General features: G+C 46.1%; 1 protein-coding gene across 1 annotated transcript in view; it reads left to right on the top strand.

Annotated features, from left to right (window-relative positions):
* The first annotated feature begins 4,024 nt into the window (after nucleotides 1-4,024).
* The window catches only part of RAB3A (RAB3A, member RAS oncogene family), an 87,799-nt gene continuing 73,311 nt past the window's right edge, over nucleotides 4,025-18,512 (top strand). Inside the window, exon 1 of the mRNA XM_073544926.1 lies at nucleotides 4,025-4,181. The gene's annotated coding sequence lies outside the window, so the exon portion shown is untranslated. The remainder of the gene's footprint in view (nucleotides 4,182-18,512) is intronic.

Genomic DNA, 18,512 nt, shown 5'->3' with positions numbered 1-18,512 from the left:
CCTGTACAGTGTACACTATATGTAGAGCTCCTGTGTATAATGTCACTGGTGATCAGTATATTACCTGTCCACTGCCACTGTATACAGAACTCTTATGTATGTCACTGGTGATTACTGTGTTACCTGTACACTGACACAATAACAGAGCTCCTGTGTGTAACGTCACCAGTGATCGCTGTATTACCTGTAGACTATATACTGTATACTATATACAGCGTTCCTGTGTATAATGTCACCAGTGATCCCTGTATTACCTGTACACTGACACTATATACAGAGCTCCTGTGTATAATGTCACTTGTGATCGCTGTATTACCTGTACACTGACACTATATACAGAGCTCCTGTGTGTAACATCACCGGTGATCGCTGTACTACCTGTAGACTATATACTGTATACTATATACAGCGTTCCTGTGTACACTGACACTATATACAGAGCTTCTGTGTGTAACATCTCTGGTGATCGCTGTATTAGGCTGGTTTCACATTTGCGTTAAAACAACGCTGCGCCCTGCGTCGTTAAGCCCCGCCCCGAGCCAGCTCCCTGCCCGCCCCATCCGGGATCACCGCCTACTTTCGCATTTGCACGCATGCGATCGGCGCACCCTATCTTTAGCATAGGGTGCGCAGGTCATGCGCTGCCAGTGTGAAAGTAGCGTGCTGCGCACTGTTGACGGTGCGCCGTGCGCGCCGAAATGCAGCATGTTGCATTTCGGCTAAAGATAGGGTGCGCCGATCGCATGCGTGCAAATGCGAAAGTAGGCGGTGATCCCGGATGGGGCGGGCAGGGAGCCGGCTCGGGGCGGGGCTTAACGATGCAGGGCGCAGCGTTGTTTTAACGCAAATGTGAAACCAGCCTTACCTGTACACTGACACTATATACAGAGCTCCTGTGTGTAACATCACCGGTGATCGCTGTACTACCTGTAGACTATATACTGTATACTATATACAGCGTTCCTGTGTATAATGTCACCAGTGATCCCTGTATTACCTGTACACTGACACTATATACAGAGCTCCTGTGTGTAACGTCTCCGGTGATCGCTGTATTACCTGTAGACTACAGTGGGGAAAAAAAGTATTTAGTCAGTCAGCAATAGTGCAAGTTCCACCACTTAAAAAGATGAGAGGCGTCTGTAATTTACATCATAGGTAGACCTCAACTATGGGAGACAAACTGAGAAAAAAAATCCAGACAATCACATTGTCTGTTTTTTTTTCATTTTTTTCAACCCATTGATTGTATTGTGTCTCAGGGTTCTTTGGATCACTGAAATCAATCTCAGATACCTGTGATAATTAGTTTGCCATGTGAGCCCAATAAAAGGAAATCTGGATGTTCCACACTATTAAGCAGGCCAGAGTTTTCAAGTAACATGGGAAAGAAAAAGGACCTCTCTGCTGCTGAAAAGCATCAAATAGTGCAATGCCTTGGTCAAGGGATGAAAACTTTAGATATTTCCCGAAAACGTAAGCGTGATCATCGTACTGTTAAGAGATTTGTGGCTGATTCTGAGCACAGACGTGTTTGTGCTGATAAAGGCAGAATGAGGAAGGTTTCTGCCAGGCAAGTTCATCAGATTAAGAGAGCAGCTGCTAAAAGGCCATTGCAAACCAGCAAACAGATATTTGAAGCTGCGGGTGCCTCTGGAGTCCCTCGAACCTCAAGGTGTAGGATCCTTCAAAGACTTGCTGTGGTGCATAAACCTACTATTCGGCCACTCCTAAACAGTGTTCACAAGCAGAAATGGTTGCAGTGGGCCCAGACATACATGAAGACTAATTTTCAAACAGTCTTGTTTACTGATGAGTGTTGAGCAACCCTGGATGGTCCAGATGGATGGAGTAGTGGATGGTTGGTGGATGGCCACCATGTCCCAACAAGGCTGTGACGTCAGCAAGGAGGTAGAGGGAGTCATGTTTTGGGCCGGAATCATGGGGAAACAGCTGGTAGGGCCCTGTACGGTTCCTAAAGGTGTGAAAATGACCTCTGTAAAGTATACAGTTTCTGACTAACAACATAAAAGGAGATAAACTCAAGGTGTGGCCACCATCTTCCCCTGACCTCAACCCTAGAGAGAATCTTTGGAGTATCATCAAGCAAAAGATCTATGAGGGTGGGAGGCAGTTCACATGAAAACAGCAGCTCTGGGAGGCTATTCTGACTTCATGCAAAGAAATACAAGCAGAAACTCTCCAAAACTCACAGGTTCAATGGATGCAAGAATTGTGAAGGTGATATCAAAGAAGGGTTCCTATGTTAACATGTAACTTAACATGTAACTTGGCCTGTTAGGATGTTTTGGAGTTAAATAGCTTTTTGTTCAGTGAATGTGACCTCCTAATGCTGCAAATTCCACAAATGAGCATTTTCATTTCTTTAATACATATCAAATGTTTAGAAATTCTACTGTGCCTAATAATTTGGAACAGTGCAATTTCAGTTTTTATTCATTTTGGAGATTATATTGTTATCACTGGGAGGTTTCTTCAATAAAATTCGATGTATACTCTAACCGGTGATGACATTTATTAGACTGACTGTCATTTGCACCATTTAGGAAAATCAGAGAAAAATATCATTTGCATTATAATTTGGAACATGATGCACAGAGATCCTGTGTATATCACCGGTGATCCCAGTATTACCTGTACACTGACACTAAATACAGAGCTCCTGTGTACAATGGCACTTACGGTAATATTAGTATTGTGTTTTTTTTATTAATGATCAATATTGTAATATTCGGTCACTATGTGGTGGTGATATGTGCTCTGGTCATGGTGTGGTGATATTTCCCCCTTTTATGTGGTAGTATTTGGTCACTATGTGGTGGTAATATGTGGTCTGGCCATTGTGTGGTGGTATTTCTCCCTTGTATGTGGTATTATTTGGTCACTATGTGGTGGTAATATGTTGTCTGGCCATTGTGTGGCGGTATTTGTCCCTTCTATGTGGTATTATTCGGTCACTATGGTGGTAATAAGCGGTGGTATTATTGGTCATTTTAAAAAATGTATGCGACACATTCCCTTAAATAAAAACAAATAAAAGTATACCTAAAAAGAGTAGTGGATATTTTAAGAAATGTTTAAAAGGTTAGAGTAGAGAAGGGCCCGGCCTTGTCGTAGTGGCAGATTAAAATATCTTTTGGCCTAAACAAAAGCTGCTGGCCATGTGTGTAATACAGAATTCAATGGGAACTGTTGAGATTGGTGCAGAAGTGGAGTTTTTCCCAAGAGTGGGTGGTGGGATGGTGGGAAGTTGGAGGTGGAGCCTCAAGGGGGCCCAAAAATGTTGCTAGTATGAGGCGGGCCCTGAAATTCCTGCTGGCTCCCATCGTTCATAAATGGGAGCCGTCTCCCTGTACCAGGTCGGTTGTAAGCGACCCATCACTACAATGTAGCGCATCGTGTTTGCGTGTTTCCTCCCACACTCATAGGGATGTTATATAGTGAGCCCCAACGGGGACAGCGCTGTCTATGGATTAATGGCGCAATCTGATTCTAGAAGGTACCGGTTACTGTCTGTACACTTGGCCCGCATTGTGCTACCTTGGCACCAGTTTGCGTGTAGTCGGTAACCATGGAGACACATAGCTCTGCGGAGGAGCTGTATTCGGGGCTACTAACGAGGCGTTAGAGGGATCGTCCTCCTTTTCGTTAGCGGTGTCGTGGTAACGCTGCGAGAATAATGATTCCTCTAAGAATAGTGCGCAGATCCGTTGCTATGGCAATTCCTCCACCGTTCCAGGCCACTTTTACCTGCCCCCAGTGGAAGTGGCCCCACAGGAGCTATGACGTCACGCCCAGTCCAGAGGCCTGATGAGCCGCAATGGCGGCGGTCACAGTGGCCGCAGGTGACACACTGCGCGGAGTGGCGCTGTGACCGCGCTGTTAGCCGGGGGCAGCCTCCTCCATCATTTATTATTCACATCAGGGGCGGGCTCATCATCCCGTTCACTGAGGCAACCGGCGCGTTCCCATTGGTCAGCCTCGATTGCCAATGAAATCATTCAGTTTTCCCCGGAGGGGGGCGGAGAAGCGGCGGTGAAGCCACGCCCAGCAGCATTCTGCAGCTGCCAATCATCTGACGTCAGCGTGTGCTGTGCAGGTGCAGGGAGAGAGCTGCTGCATTGGTGCAATAAGACCGAGCTGCTGCTGCGTACAGAGAGGTGAGAATGGCGGCTGGTCCCGGGGTAGCGGGGATGGCGGCGGCGGCGGCTGCATGTAACCTTCAGGTGTCAGAGAGGATGCTGTGCCTTCGGCAGCCGGTGACACAGGGCTATGGCAGCCCCCCTTTCCCTGCTGGGGGAGGGGACGTGCTCGGCATCTGCAGAGCTGGGTGCCTCATCCCAGGGTGCATGATATGTGATCTGCCCTCTGCTATTTATAACCATAGGGGCCACAATAAAGGCGCTGAATAATTGATGCCCTCCATTGAGCAGGCTGTGCATTATTCTGGGGAGGGCTGGCCGGTGTAGGGTCTCGGAGGGCATCTATATGGCAGGCGATGGGGACGGTGCGAGCCCTGCTGATTGACCTTCACCATCACACGCCGGTGCTCCCTGTGTGCCAGTGTGTGTGCTGCCCACCAAATGGTGGCATATGGCTGACATGTAATGCGCCGAGCGTACGGACCGGGGGAGAGTCATTCATTCGTGATCCCTGCTGGCCAGGTCCATCCCTCAGCATCCATGGCCACGGGGAGGCATCGACGTGGAGAGAATCCGTGTATTGTAGGCGGCAGGGAGAAATGGCATCCAAGCGGTGCCATCCGGCATGCATGTGCCCAGCAGGCTCGCCCTCCGCCAGATGACCGGCCATCCTATTAATGCAGGGCACACTGCAGAATGGGCACATTTCTCCCCAGGAAAGAGTGCAGAATGTTAATGTGTCCCCCCTCCTCCTCTGCAGTGAGGTTTCTGGAGAGGCATCGGATCTGGGTGGACAGCCTTCGAACGTTTGCCTATAATATCTGTGGATATTGATTCCCACGGGGTAATCGGAGGATGTGTAGATAGGACCCAGTGCATTGTACCTCCATTTACAGTCCTGGGAAATATACTGTAGATCCTCATGTGCAGTGTGTGATATACAGTATATAAATGACCATCCGAACAACATAAAATTGCTGGAGCTATTCCAGGCGCCAAACTTTACAGCCCCGCTGTCACGGCTATAAATTGGCCGTGATACTCTTTAATCAGTAGCCTAGAGCTCTTGACTAACAGGTCTGCCCTCAGAAGTGGGCCGTGCATGGGTGGTTGGGAAAGCGCTGCAGACGTAGCGTTGGCCACACTTGATGCATGGATGATGGGGCGGTGGGACACCGCTTTATGCCTAATATACTGTCACATTACTGACTTGCCCAGTCCTGGCTTTTTGCACCAGCCTCATTGTATCCAGTCCATTCTAACATGATTAATTCATCCTTTCCACTTTAGTCACGTAATAACTGGCTTCCCAGACTGTGGTAAAAGATCTACAGGAGTCTTCTAGTCCATGTGATCTAGTAATTACACTGCTCAAAAAAATGAAGGGAACACTAAGATACCACATTGTAGATATCACTGAATGAAATATCGCAGCTGCAAATCTTTATTCATTACATAGTGGCATGCATTGAGAACAAGAAAACATAAAAATGATCAATGTAAATCAAATTTAATATCCCATGGAGGTCTGGATTTGGAAGCATACTCCAAATCAAAGTGGAAAATCAAATTACAGGCTGATCCAACTTCAGTGGAAATACCTCAAGACAAGGAAATGATGCTCAGTATTGTGTGTGGCCTCCACATGCCTGTATGACCTCTCTACAACACCTGGGCATGCTCCTGATGAGGCGGTGGATGTTGTCATGAGGGATCTCCTCCCACACCTGGACTAAAGCATCCGCCAACTCCTGGACAATCTGTGGTGCAACGTGACGGTGGATGGAGCGAGACATGATGTCCTAGATGTGCTCAATCGAATTCAGATATGGGGAATGGCCGGGCCAGTCCATAGCTTCAATGCCTTCATCTTGCAGGAACTGCTGACACACACCAGCCACATGAGGTCTGGCATTGTCCTGCATTAGGAGGAACACAGGGCCAACCTCACCAGCATATGGTCTCACAAGGGGTTTGAGGATCTCATCTCGGTTCCTAATGGCAGTTAGGCTACCTCTGGCGAGCATATGGAGGGCTGTGCGGCCCTCCAAAGAAATGCCACCCCACACCATTACTGACGCACTGCCAAACCGGTCATGCTGAAGGATGTTGCAGGCAGCAGATTGCTCTCCACAGTGTCTCCAGACTCTGTCACATGTGCTCAGTGTGAACCTGCTTTCATCTGTGAAGAGCACAGGGTGCCAGTGGCAAATTTGCCAATTCTGGTGTTCTGTGGCAAATGCCAAGCGTCCTGCACGGTGTTGGGCTGTGAGCACAACCCCCATCTGTGGCACTCAGACCATACTCATGGAGTCGGTTTCTAACCGTTTGTGCAGACACATGCACATTTGTGGCCTGCTGGAGGTCATTTTGCAGGGCTCTGGCAGTGCTCCTCCTGTTCCTCCTTGCACAAAGGCTGAGGTAGCGGTCCTGCTGCTGGGTTGTTGCCCTCCTACGGCCCCCTCCACGTTTCCTGGTGTACTGGCCTGTCTCCTGGTAGCGCCTCCTGCCTCTGGACACTATGCTGACAGACCCAGCAAACCTTGCCACAGCTCGCATTGATGTGCCATCCTGGATGAGCTGCACTACCTGAGTCACTTGTGTGGGTTGTAGTGGGCGTCTCATGCTACCACGAGTGTGACAGCAGAACCAATATTCAAAAGTGACCAAAACATCAGCCAGAAAGCATTGGTACTGAGATGTGGTCTGTGGTCCCCACCTGCAGAACCACTCCTTTATTGAGAGTGTCTTGATAATTGCCAATAACTTCCATCTGTTGTCTATTCCATTTGCACAACAGCATGTGAAATTGATTGTCAATCAGTGTTGCTTCCTAAGTGGACAGTTTGATTTCACAGATGTTTGATTTAATTGGAGTTATATTCTGTTGTTTAAGGCTGAGTTCACACGTGGCGTTTTTTTCGCGTTTCCGCGGCGGTTTTAACCGCGTGATTTTGCCGCGAAAACGCGAAAAATAAGAATCCCATGCATTCCTATGGGATTCTGCAATGCTGTGCTAATGCTGCGGTTTTTACCGCGGCGGAATCGCTTCGCGGTAAAAACCGCAGCATGCTCATTAATTTGCGGAATCGCGGCGATCCCGCACCCATAGGAATGCATTGTTCCGCTTATTTCCCGCATGTGGCTGTGCACACCATGCGGAAAGTAAGCAGAACATTTGCGGATGGTACCCACGGTCCGGAGGAGAGGAGACTGTCCTCCGGGCTTTGGGCACCATTATCCCTGTAAAAAAATAGAATTTAAAATAAAAAATATTGTTATTCTCACCCTCCGGCATCCCGCGCAGCCTTCCCGCTTCTCTTCACGCTCCGGTCCCAGTAGTCCTTTGCGAAAATGCCCGCGATGACGTCCGTTCTCGCGGGATCGCGAAGTCTCGCGGTCATTCGCGCGACGTCATCGCGAATAACCGCGAGACGTCGCGATCCCGCGAGAACTGACGTCATCGCGGGCATTTTCGCAAAGGATTACTGGGAACGGATGCGTGGGACGTCGGAGGGTAAGAATAACACCATTTTTTATTTTTTTTTACATTTTATCTTTTACTACTGATGCTGCATAGGCGGCCTCAGTAGTAAAAAGTTGGTCACACTTGTGAAACACTATGTTTGACGAGTGTGACCAACCTGTCAATCAGTTCTCCAAGCGATGCTACAGATCGCTTGGAAAACGCTAGCAATTCTGCAAGCTAATTACGCTTGCAAAATGCTAGTTTTTCCGCGGGAAAATCGCGGGAATTTAAAATGCGATTTTCCCGCGGACTGGAATTCCGGAATTCTCGCGGTAATTTCCGCGAGAGTTCCGGTACGTGTGCACTTAGCCTAAGTGTTCCCTTTATATTTTTGAGCAGTGTATATTACACCTCCATGCCTCGACAGTCTTCTCTTTTCCCAGTGAAGTGATTCCATAGCTACTTTTTGTTTTAAAATACATTTTAATAATAGTGTTGAGCAAACGAGCTGGGATAAGGTGTTATGTGATCACACTCGTGTATTAACAGAGTATCTTCGGCGTGCTCGAAAACTGAGACCCCGCGGCTGCATGTCTCGTGGCTTTTCGACAGCCGCAACACATACAGGGATTGTTTAACAAACAGGCATGAGACAGGCAGCCACGGCGACTCAAACATGTATTAGAGCATGCCAAAGATACTCTATTAGTACACGAGCGTGATCAGATAACACCTTATCCGAGCATGCACGCTTGTCACTAGTGATAACACCTTATCTGAGCGCTCGCGCTCATCACTAGAGAGATAGCGCCTTATCCGAGCACGCTCATCACTAGAGATAACACCTTATCCGAGCACGCTCGCTCATCACTAGAGAAAACGCCTTATCTGAGCACGCTGGCTCATCACTAGTGATAACACCTTATCCGAGCACGCTCGCTCATCACTAGTGATAACACCTTATCCGAGCACGCTGGCTCATCACTAGTGATAACACCTTATCCGATCACGCTCGCTCATCACTAGTGATAACACCTTATCCGGGCACGCTCGCTCATCACTAGTGATAACACCTTATCTAAGCACGCTCGCTCATCACTAGTGATAACACCTTATCTGAGCGCTCGCGCTCATCACTAGAGAGATAGCGCCTTATCCGAGCACGCTCATCACTAGAGAAAACGCCTTATCCGGGCACGCTCGCTCATCACTAGAGATAACGCCTTATCCGGGCACGCTCGCTCATCACTAGAGATAACGCCTTATCCGAGCTCGCTCATCACTAGAGATAACGCCTTATCCGAGCTCGCTCATCACTAGTGATAACACCTTATTCGAGCACGCTCGCTCATCACTAGAGATAACGCCTTATCCGAGCTCGCTCATCACTAGAGAAAACGCCTTATCTGAGCACGCTGGCTCATCACTAGTGATAACACCTTAGCCGAGCACGCTCGCTCATCACTAGTGATAACACCTTATCCGGGCACGCTCGCTCATCACTAGAGATAACACCTTATCCGAGCACATGGCTCATCACTAGTGATAACACCTTATCCGATCACGCTCGCTCATCACTAGTGATAACACCTTATCCGGGCACGCTCGCTCATCACTAGTGATAACACCTTATCTGAGCACGCTCGCTCATCACTAGTGATAACACCTTATCTGGGCACGCTCGCTCATCACTAGAGATAACGCCTTATCCGAGCTCGCTCATCACTAGTGATAACACCTTATCCGAGCACGCTCGCTCATCACTAGAGATAACGCCTTATCCGAGCTCGCTCATCGCTAGAGAAAACGCCTTATCTGAGCACGCTCGCTCATCACTAGTGATAACACCTTATCCGGGCATGCTGGCTCATCACTAGTGATAACACCTTAGCCGAGCACGCTCGCTCATCACTAGTGATAACACCTTATCCGATCACACTCGCTCATCACTAGTGATAACACCTTATCCGATCACACTCGCTCATCACTAGTGATAACACCTTATCCGATCACACTCGCTCATCACTAGAGATAACACCTTATCCGGGCATGCTGGCTCATCACTAGAGATAACACCTTATCCGGGCACGCTGGCTCATCACTAGTGATAACACCTTATCCGAGCACGCTCGCTCATCACTAGTGATAACACCCTATCTGAGCACGCTGGCTCATCACTAGAGATAACACCTTATCCGGGCACGCTGGCTCATCACTAGTGATAACACCTTATCCGAGCACGCTGGCTCATCACTAGTGATAACACCTTATCCGAGCACGCTCGCTCATCACTAGTGATAACACCTTATCCGGGCACGCTGACTCATCACTAGTGATAACACCTTATCCGAGCACGCTGGCTCATCACTAGTGATAACACCCTATCTGAGCACGCTGGCTCATCACTAGTGATAACACCCTATCTGAGCACGCTGGCTCATCACTAGTGATAACACCCTATCTGAGCACGCTGGCTCATCACTAGTGATAACACCCTATCTGAGCACGCTGGCTCATCACTAGTGATAACACCTTATCCGGGCACGCTGGCTCATCACTAGTGATAACACCTTATCCGAGCACGCTGGCTCATCACTAGTGATAACACCTTATCCGAGCACGCTGGCTCATCACTAGTGATAACACCCTATCTGAGCACGCTGGCTCATCACTAGTGATAACACCTTACCCGAGCACGCTGGCTCATCACTAGTGATAACACCTTATCCGGGCACGCTGGCTCATCACTAGAGATAACACCTTATCCGGGCACGCTGGCTCATCACTAGTGATAACACCCTATCTGAGCACGCTGGCTCATCACTAGTGATAACACCCTATCCGAGCACGCTGGCTCATCACTAGTGATAACACCCTATCTGAGCACGCTGGCTCATCACTAGTGATAACACCCTATCTGAGCACGCTGGCTCATCACTAGTGATAACATCCCATCTGAGCACGCTCGCTCATCACTAGTGATAAACGAATGCAAAACGTAAGGCTTTAATTAGATACTGATATCAGAATGAAGGGGCAACAGATTCTTTACCCTAGAGGTACGGTGGAGAATGCCACGATCTCCTCATCCTAGCGATAATTAATGTATACCTTCATTTCAGGTAAGGTTCCAGAATATTTTCTCAGCCATAGGAAATAATTATCATATAAAGTAAATATGTAAGAAAAGGAGAAGCTGCATTGGTACAGTCTAGGGTGCAAATCCAATTGAGAACTCAACCAGGTCCACAGGAGCGCTGCCATCTTTGGACACTGCCATATAGAGTAACGATACAGTACTTTGTGTACTAAGGAAGAATGTTTTAAAAAATAGAAATATTTAATCGTTTATTTTTATCAGTCAACAAAATGGAAATCCAAATCCAATCAGTATTTGGTGTGACCATCCTTTGCCTTCAAAATAGCATAAATTCTTCTACATACACTTGCACACAGTTTTTGAAGGAATTCGGCAGGGAGGTTGTCCCAAACATCTTGGCGAACTAACCACAGGTCATCGGTAAAATACTGCAGGCAGGGAGTGGGGATAAGGAAGGGGCCAGGGTAGGTGCTCCAACTTTCAATTAAACCTCAGTGTGGAGAATAAACTATTAATGGCCCACCATAATTTTGCATAATATTGTATTCTAATGTGCTTTTCTTTATTAGACATCTGGTTTGTCTTTAACTGAAAAGTACAACTAAAATACAAGCCTGAACTAAATAGGGCATGCTGTCACTTACAGTAAGACAACAAAAGTAGAAGCGGGTTAGCTGTGCCGTCCTGACCATAATTACCCAACTGGATGAATGACACCCTTTACCTTGTGACAGTATTAAAATTAAACAGATGAATCAAATAGCATGAACCACTATAAATCCGGTGCATTTTAAAACTATTTAGTCAAAGTTTGCTCTAAATTGGAATTAAGGTCGGTTTACACTATGCGGTCAGCGGCATTAAACTGCATGGTAACATGCACGCGAAACGATCAGTAACATCGGCACAAATCTTGTTTACACAGGACTATGTGCTGCCGAGAACGATAATCTTTTGGGCAAAGCAAAGGATCATTTCACCCAAAGATCGAGCGTTTTGATTGTTCTTCAGCCTCATAATCGTACAGTGTAATTGCACCATAAGGCAGGTCTGATAACTATTCCCCATTGTAGTTAACATCAAAGGAAGCTATTGTAATCGTTGTGACTTTTTTTGTGTGCACCTAATTCATTTTTCTATTTGTGCCTTTTTGAAGTCTATTTTATATGTGCATGCTGGATTATTTTGTGTATTCCGCTTTGTGGATGGACTCTCTCAATTCCAGATGTTTTCGCAATTTTGTAATTCATCAATTGCGACGTTTTAAAAAGTTGCAAATTTCACTCCAGTTTGTATTTTTGAGTATGCCAGTCCTTTGGCACAATTTTTGTGACTTTTGGCTGCGGAAGGAGAGAGCATGATGGTGGGTGGAGACCGGGGCTGTTAAGGGAGAGATCGGGACCCACAGTTAGTTACTATACTCGGGCAACGCCGGGCTCTTCAGCTAGTGTAAGGCTGTGGGCCCACGTTGCGATTTTTAAGCGTTTCCGCTGTGTTTTTCCTGCCGCAGAAATGATTAAAAGCACATTCCCATGCAATCTTATGGGATTCCGCAGTTGCTGTGCCCATGCTGCAGATTTTCCCGCTGCGGAATCGCATAGCGGTAAAATCCGCAGCATGTCCATATTTACTGTGAAATCGCATAGCGGTAAAATCCGCAGCATGTTCAATATTTCTGCGGAATCGCGACGGTTCCGCCGCCATAGGATTGCGTTGAAATGTTCACTTTATGCTTGTGGCTATTCCCACCATGCAGAAAGTGAGCACTTCATGTACGGATGGTACCCTGGGTCTGGAGGAGAGGAGACTGTCCTCCATGCCCTGGGTACCATATCCCTGCAAAAAATACAATTAAAATAGAAAAATCGGGATATACTTACCCTCTGATGGCCCCCCAGAGTCCTCCCGCCTCTCAGCCACGCTGCTGGCATCTTCCGTTCCCAGGGATACATTGCGCGAATAACCACTGATGACGTAGCGGTCTCGTGTGATGCTACGTCTTCAGAGGTTATTGTCACAAGGCATCCCTGGGAACGGAAGTTGCCGGCAGTGCCAATGAGGGTCGGGACGACTCCGGGGGCCGACAAAGGGTAAGTATATCCCGATTTTTAAATTTTTTACATCCTATCTTTTACTATTGATGCCGCATAGGCAGCCTCATTAGTAAAAAGTTGGTCACACTTGTCAAGCACTATGCTTGACAAGTGTGACCAACCTGTCAATCACTTTTCCAAGCGATGCTTCAAATTGCTTGGAAAAGCGCAAGCATTCTGCAAGGTAAAATCGCTTGTGTTTTGCGGGAAACCGCATGTGAATTCTGCATGCGTTTTACCTGCAGCAGGGAGTTGCGGAAATGCTTCAGACATTTCCGCAGCATTTCTGCAATGTGGGCACTTAGACATAGCCTAAAAATAAAAAAATAAATGAATATCAGACAGACTTTAAAAAAGGTGCAAATTAAAAAGTAGAATAAGGCGCAAATGAAAAACACCAAAAGCTAGGGCAAAAAAAGGTTGTGAATGCAGTAATGAATCGTGCCTTTAGTATCATCATACATATGATGAGCAAGTTGTTGATGATGAACCCTTGCTCAGCAGTCACTGCCGGGTATGAAATTGATTTTATGCATTAAGGAAATGTACGGTAATTTGTCTGCATGCGCACTAAATAGCCAGTTTCAGAAAATGGAGTCTAAGTGCAAATCTGCTCCATCGTGTGTGTGTGTGTTAAATAAGAAGTGAACAAACGGCGTTGAATTAAAAATGGTTCAGACTTCATATCTACATAATGCCGATATTGAATTAATGACTGGGTCTCTGATTTCTGGGTCTTGTGCGCCAATACCTGGCCCGTCTCAACCTCCTGACCTTTTCCTCCGTTGCTCATCTCCCTAAAGATTTCACTTGACTACACTGATTTAATGAACATGATGAATTTTTCCAGCCTACCGTCCTATAAAGTGACTCATGGTAAGCGTGACCAGACGCCATTGACCCTTGAAGAAGATGGGAGTTGTGGCTCCTTGTGTGTGCTGGACCCTTTTCTGGAAGGTTCTCTGTCACCCAGCATTTTCTTTTCACGTAACATTGCAATTGTGGATTGTGTGAGTGGAATATTCCTCATTGTTTCTTTGCTACATATTTTGTTTTAGTTTCTTAGATAATGTAAATGCTCATTGTGTGTGTGTATGGTATATATAATATATATTTCATAGATTTTGTTCTGTATTTTAGCAATCACATCCTAGAACACTGGACCCATTTACTCTATTAGTCATAATTTATGCCTATATTCATGCATCAAACTGTACACTAACCTCCTATCCGCGGCTAGCTGCCCATTTATTGTGTAGATTTATTACTTATTCCATAAGTCGCACATTATCATATAATATAGCACTGTATGTTTTGTGTATAAAACAGAATTCCCCAAAAAGTGTGTGAAATGTAACGAAAACGAGAATCCCATGATTTGGAAATCTCATAACTGTATTTTTTTTTCACAACAGACCATATAGAACACATCAGAAGTTGAAAGTTGTACTTTTTTTTGTATTTTCTGTTTTATTTATAACAAAAAACATTGAGAAATTGATGGCAGCAACTCATGGCAAAAAAAAGCTAAGACAGGGTTAACAAAACGCTGGAAACCTTAGTGGTACCAATGAAAAACAGCTGGAAGGTCAGTTCTCAACTAAATCACATGACTGTATAAAAAGAGCACGCTAGAAAGGCAGAGTCTCTAAGGCCTCTTTCACACATCCGGTTTTTGCCGTCAGGCGTGATCCGGCATGTGTGTCCCAAAACGGATCCGGTTTTTTATTCTGCCAGATGCAATTTTTTTCTGATTGAATTATCACATGCGTCGGATCGCGCCGCATGTGCTTCCATTTGTTCCGGTTTTTACCGGATCCAGCTGAAAACTTGTTTCCGGCGGCCGGACAGAACGCAAGCTGCAACGTTTTTTTGTCCGGCTCAAAAAAACGGACATGCGCGGATTCGGCGCTCCCGGCTCTGTGGGTGAATGAAAGTGAATGATGAAATCCAGCCACCGGATCAGTTTCCTTCCTGATCTGGCCACCACATTCAGGTTTTTCCCCTCAGCGCATGCCCGGATATCTCTCTCTCTCTCGTCCGTATCTTCTGTTTCCTTCCCAGTTCTGCGGCGGCTTCTTCTTGTCAAAGCCATGTCAGCCGCGTAAGTCGCGCCGCATGTCCTTCCGATGCCTCCGTTTCACAACGGATACAGCTTTCCAGCTTTTTGCCGCACGCCGCCGGACTCTATCCGACGGATGTGTGAAAGTACCCTAAGAAGTAAAGATGGTCGGAGGTTCATCAACTTGTGAACAACTGCGTGTAACGATTGTGGAAGAATGTTGGAAAAATGTTCTTCAATTAAAAATTGCAAAGACTTTGAATTTCCCCACCATCTATGGTACCTTGTATCCTCAAAAGATTCAGAGATTCTGGAGAAATTCATGTGGACAAGGCTGACGGTCAATTATGGATGCTCACGATCTACGAGCCCTCAGGTGGCTCTGGATTAAAAACGGGCATGATTAAGTTGCTTCACTGCAGAGGTTCAAGAGTATGTACAGAAATGATTGTCTTTGAACACATTTCGCCATGCAATCCGCAAACGCAAGTTAAAGTTGTATCGTGAAAAGAAGCTGCCATATATCATCACAATCCAAAAACGCTAACATCTTCTCTAGGCCAAAGCTCATTTAAAATGGACTGGGGCAAAATGGGAAAACTGTTCTGTAGTCAGATGAAGCAAAATGTGAAATTCTTTATGGAAACCATGGATGCTGTGTCCTGTGTATTCAAGAGAAGGACCATCCAGCTTGTTATCAGTGCACAGTACAAACACCTGCATCTCTGATAATATGGGGCTACATTAGTGCTTATGGCATGGGTAGATTAAACTACATGAAAGGTGCTGTCAGAGCTGAGCATTATATATAGGTTTTAGAATAACATGTTCCTATCCAAGTAATGTCTATTTCAGGGAAGGCCTTGCATACTGTATTTCAGCAGGATAATACTAAACCCGAGATCATGGGGCGCAGATGGAGATCTCTGCACAAAGATCTTGGGGCTGAGATTTAATCTTCCGAGATATTGGTGCTGAGATCTCCATCTGCGCTTGTGCTGCCCCCGGCGGCCATTTTCCTGGAGTCCACCGCATAGGAAACCATGGAACTGGCGGGGGTTCTGGCCTTTCATAATATGTCGGCAGAGCCCCTGCAGCAGTGGAGACACCCGCTGCAGCACCAGAGAAGTACCACCCCCAGTAAGCCATAAGACACATGGATTATAAGAAGCACCCCCATTTTATAAAAAAAAAAAAAAAATCCTATTTATCTCCTCAAAATTTGGGGTGTGTCTTACAGTATACGTAAAATATGGTAAAACATTTGGCATGTGATGAAACGAACAATCCAGCAAACAAGACCTAGGACTGTTGAGCAGCTAGAATCCTGCATCAAACAAGAATGGGACAACGTTCCCCAGAATAGGGAGTGACCTGCTCCCTTCCAAGACATTTACAGACTGTGGTAAAGAGGGGATGCTACCCAATAGTTGACATGGTCCTGTCCCAACTTTTTTGAGATGTGTTCCTGCCATCGATTTTTAAATTAGTTTATTCAAATGAAATGGAAACATGTCTAATGTTCTCCTAATACGTCTTTTATGTTCTGCTGTGAATAAAATATGGCCATAAGAGATTTCCTAATCATTGCATTCTTGTTTTCTGTCCGTTTTACACGACGTCTGCGCTTTTTTGCTATTGGGGTGGTGTGTTCTTATTTATTTGTCATTCTATAGTCAGACCTTGCATCACATAGCGGTGCAGTGAATCTGCTTTTATCTATCTCATGGCACCTAAGGACTCCTTCCCTGGCACAATACCTCTTACTATTGGCTACCCTGATGCAGCTATTCCATTGGTTGCCGCCATCACCTCATGTGATTTCAAACATTACTGGCCTCTGCATCTCCGTAACTGACATACTGACCATTCATTGGCGCTCCTCGCTGATGTACTCCACGGAAACAGACTCCTTTTAAAATGTCCATCGCCTCCAGGATTATGCACCGAACACGGACTCTCATTAGTAATATGCGCCTCCGTTTTGGGGTGAGCCAGCCTTCTATTGTCTAATACAACATTAAGCCTATCTAGACTATTTCTTATCTCTGATTGCATTAACAGTACTTTATACTTCGTATAATACAGGGGCTTGCAAAAGATTCACACCCCCTTGGCATTTTTCGTGTTTTCCTACCTCACAATCTGGAATTTCACTGTTTTTTGAGGGTTTGCATCAGTTCATGTAAAGAACATGCCTACAGCTGTGAACATTTGTTTTTCTTTCTTTTTATTGTGAAGCAAACAAATAGGACAAAATAACTGAGAACTTCAGTGTGCATAACTATTCACCCCCTTAAAGTCAGTACTTTGTCGAGCCTTTACACGTTGCCCCTTACACCAGTCGAGTGTTGCTTTAGGCCTGTTTCACACATCCGTTTTTCTGCTCAGTCTAAATCTGCTAAAATGGCGGGAAACGGATCCGCTGGCGGATTGAAAGAAACGGGTGGCACCGGACCGTTGTTTTGACGGATCCGTGTAAGGTAGAATTTTAAAGGAACCTTGTCGAGAGAGAGAGAGAGAAAAAAAAAAAAACGTTTCATGGTCCGTCCAGTCATGTCAGCGGACGCTAAAATTTTTGCGGATCCATAAAAAAACGGATGACCAACCGTCAAGATCCGCCGATAATGCAAGTCAATGGGAAAAAAACGGATCCGTCAAGAAAAATGGCGGATCCATTTTTTTTGCAAAACGGCGGATTTTGACTGATGGTGACAAACGGATGTGTGAAAGAGGCCTTAGGAGTATACAATGGGTCCTTGTCTTGTTAGGTGAACCTCTGTCCCAGTCTCACTGACAGGCTGAAACAGGTTTTTGCCCAAAAATATCCCTATATTTCGCACTATCAATCTTCCCAACGACTCGGACCATTTTTCCTGTCTCTGTTGCCAAAAAATATCCCCGCAGCATGATGCTGCCACTACCATTTTTCACTGTGGGGATGGTATTCTTGGGATCATGAGCTGTGTTGGTTTGGCACCAGACATAGTGTTTACCTTGGTGGCCAGAAAATTAAATTTTGGCTTCATCTGACCACAGCACTGCCCTCCATACATTTGGGAAGTCTCCTACTTGTCTTTTGACAAACTCAAAACAAGCCTTACAATTTTTGTGTATGTAAATGATTTTTTTACTCTCCACACTTCCATATAAACCACCTCTATGGAGTGTACTGCTTATTGTGGTACTATGGACAGATACTCCAGTCCTCCAGTCTCTGCTTGGGAACTCTGCAGATCCTTCAGACACACACAGAGAGGAGGAAAATAGAAAAAAAATGACGTAAAAAATGTGGTCATGACACACAGTTATGGTGGGTGGAGCTGCTGCTAACACTGCTATAGGAGTAGTATCCCCCATCCTGGTATATATATGTCCCCATTCAAGTATACATGGCTCCCTTTCTGGTACACATGGCCCCCCATTCCCATCCTGGTACACATGGCCCCCCATCATCCTGGTACACATGGCCCCCCATTCCCATCCTGGTACACATGCCCCCCCATTCCCATCCTGCTACACATGGCCCCCCCATCCCCATCCTGGTACACATGGCACCCCCCATCCCCATCCTGGTACACATGGCGCCCCCCCATCCCCATCCTGGTACACATGGCGCCCCCCC

Source organism: Dendrobates tinctorius, unplaced genomic scaffold (genome assembly GCF_039654945.1).
Source record: "Dendrobates tinctorius isolate UK_male_01 unplaced genomic scaffold, ASM3965494v1 ptg000011l, whole genome shotgun sequence".
Lineage (NCBI taxonomy): Eukaryota > Metazoa > Chordata > Amphibia > Anura > Dendrobatidae > Dendrobates > Dendrobates tinctorius.
The sequence above is the reverse complement of the archived record's forward strand: the minus strand, read 5'-3'. Positions and strand labels throughout refer to the sequence as shown.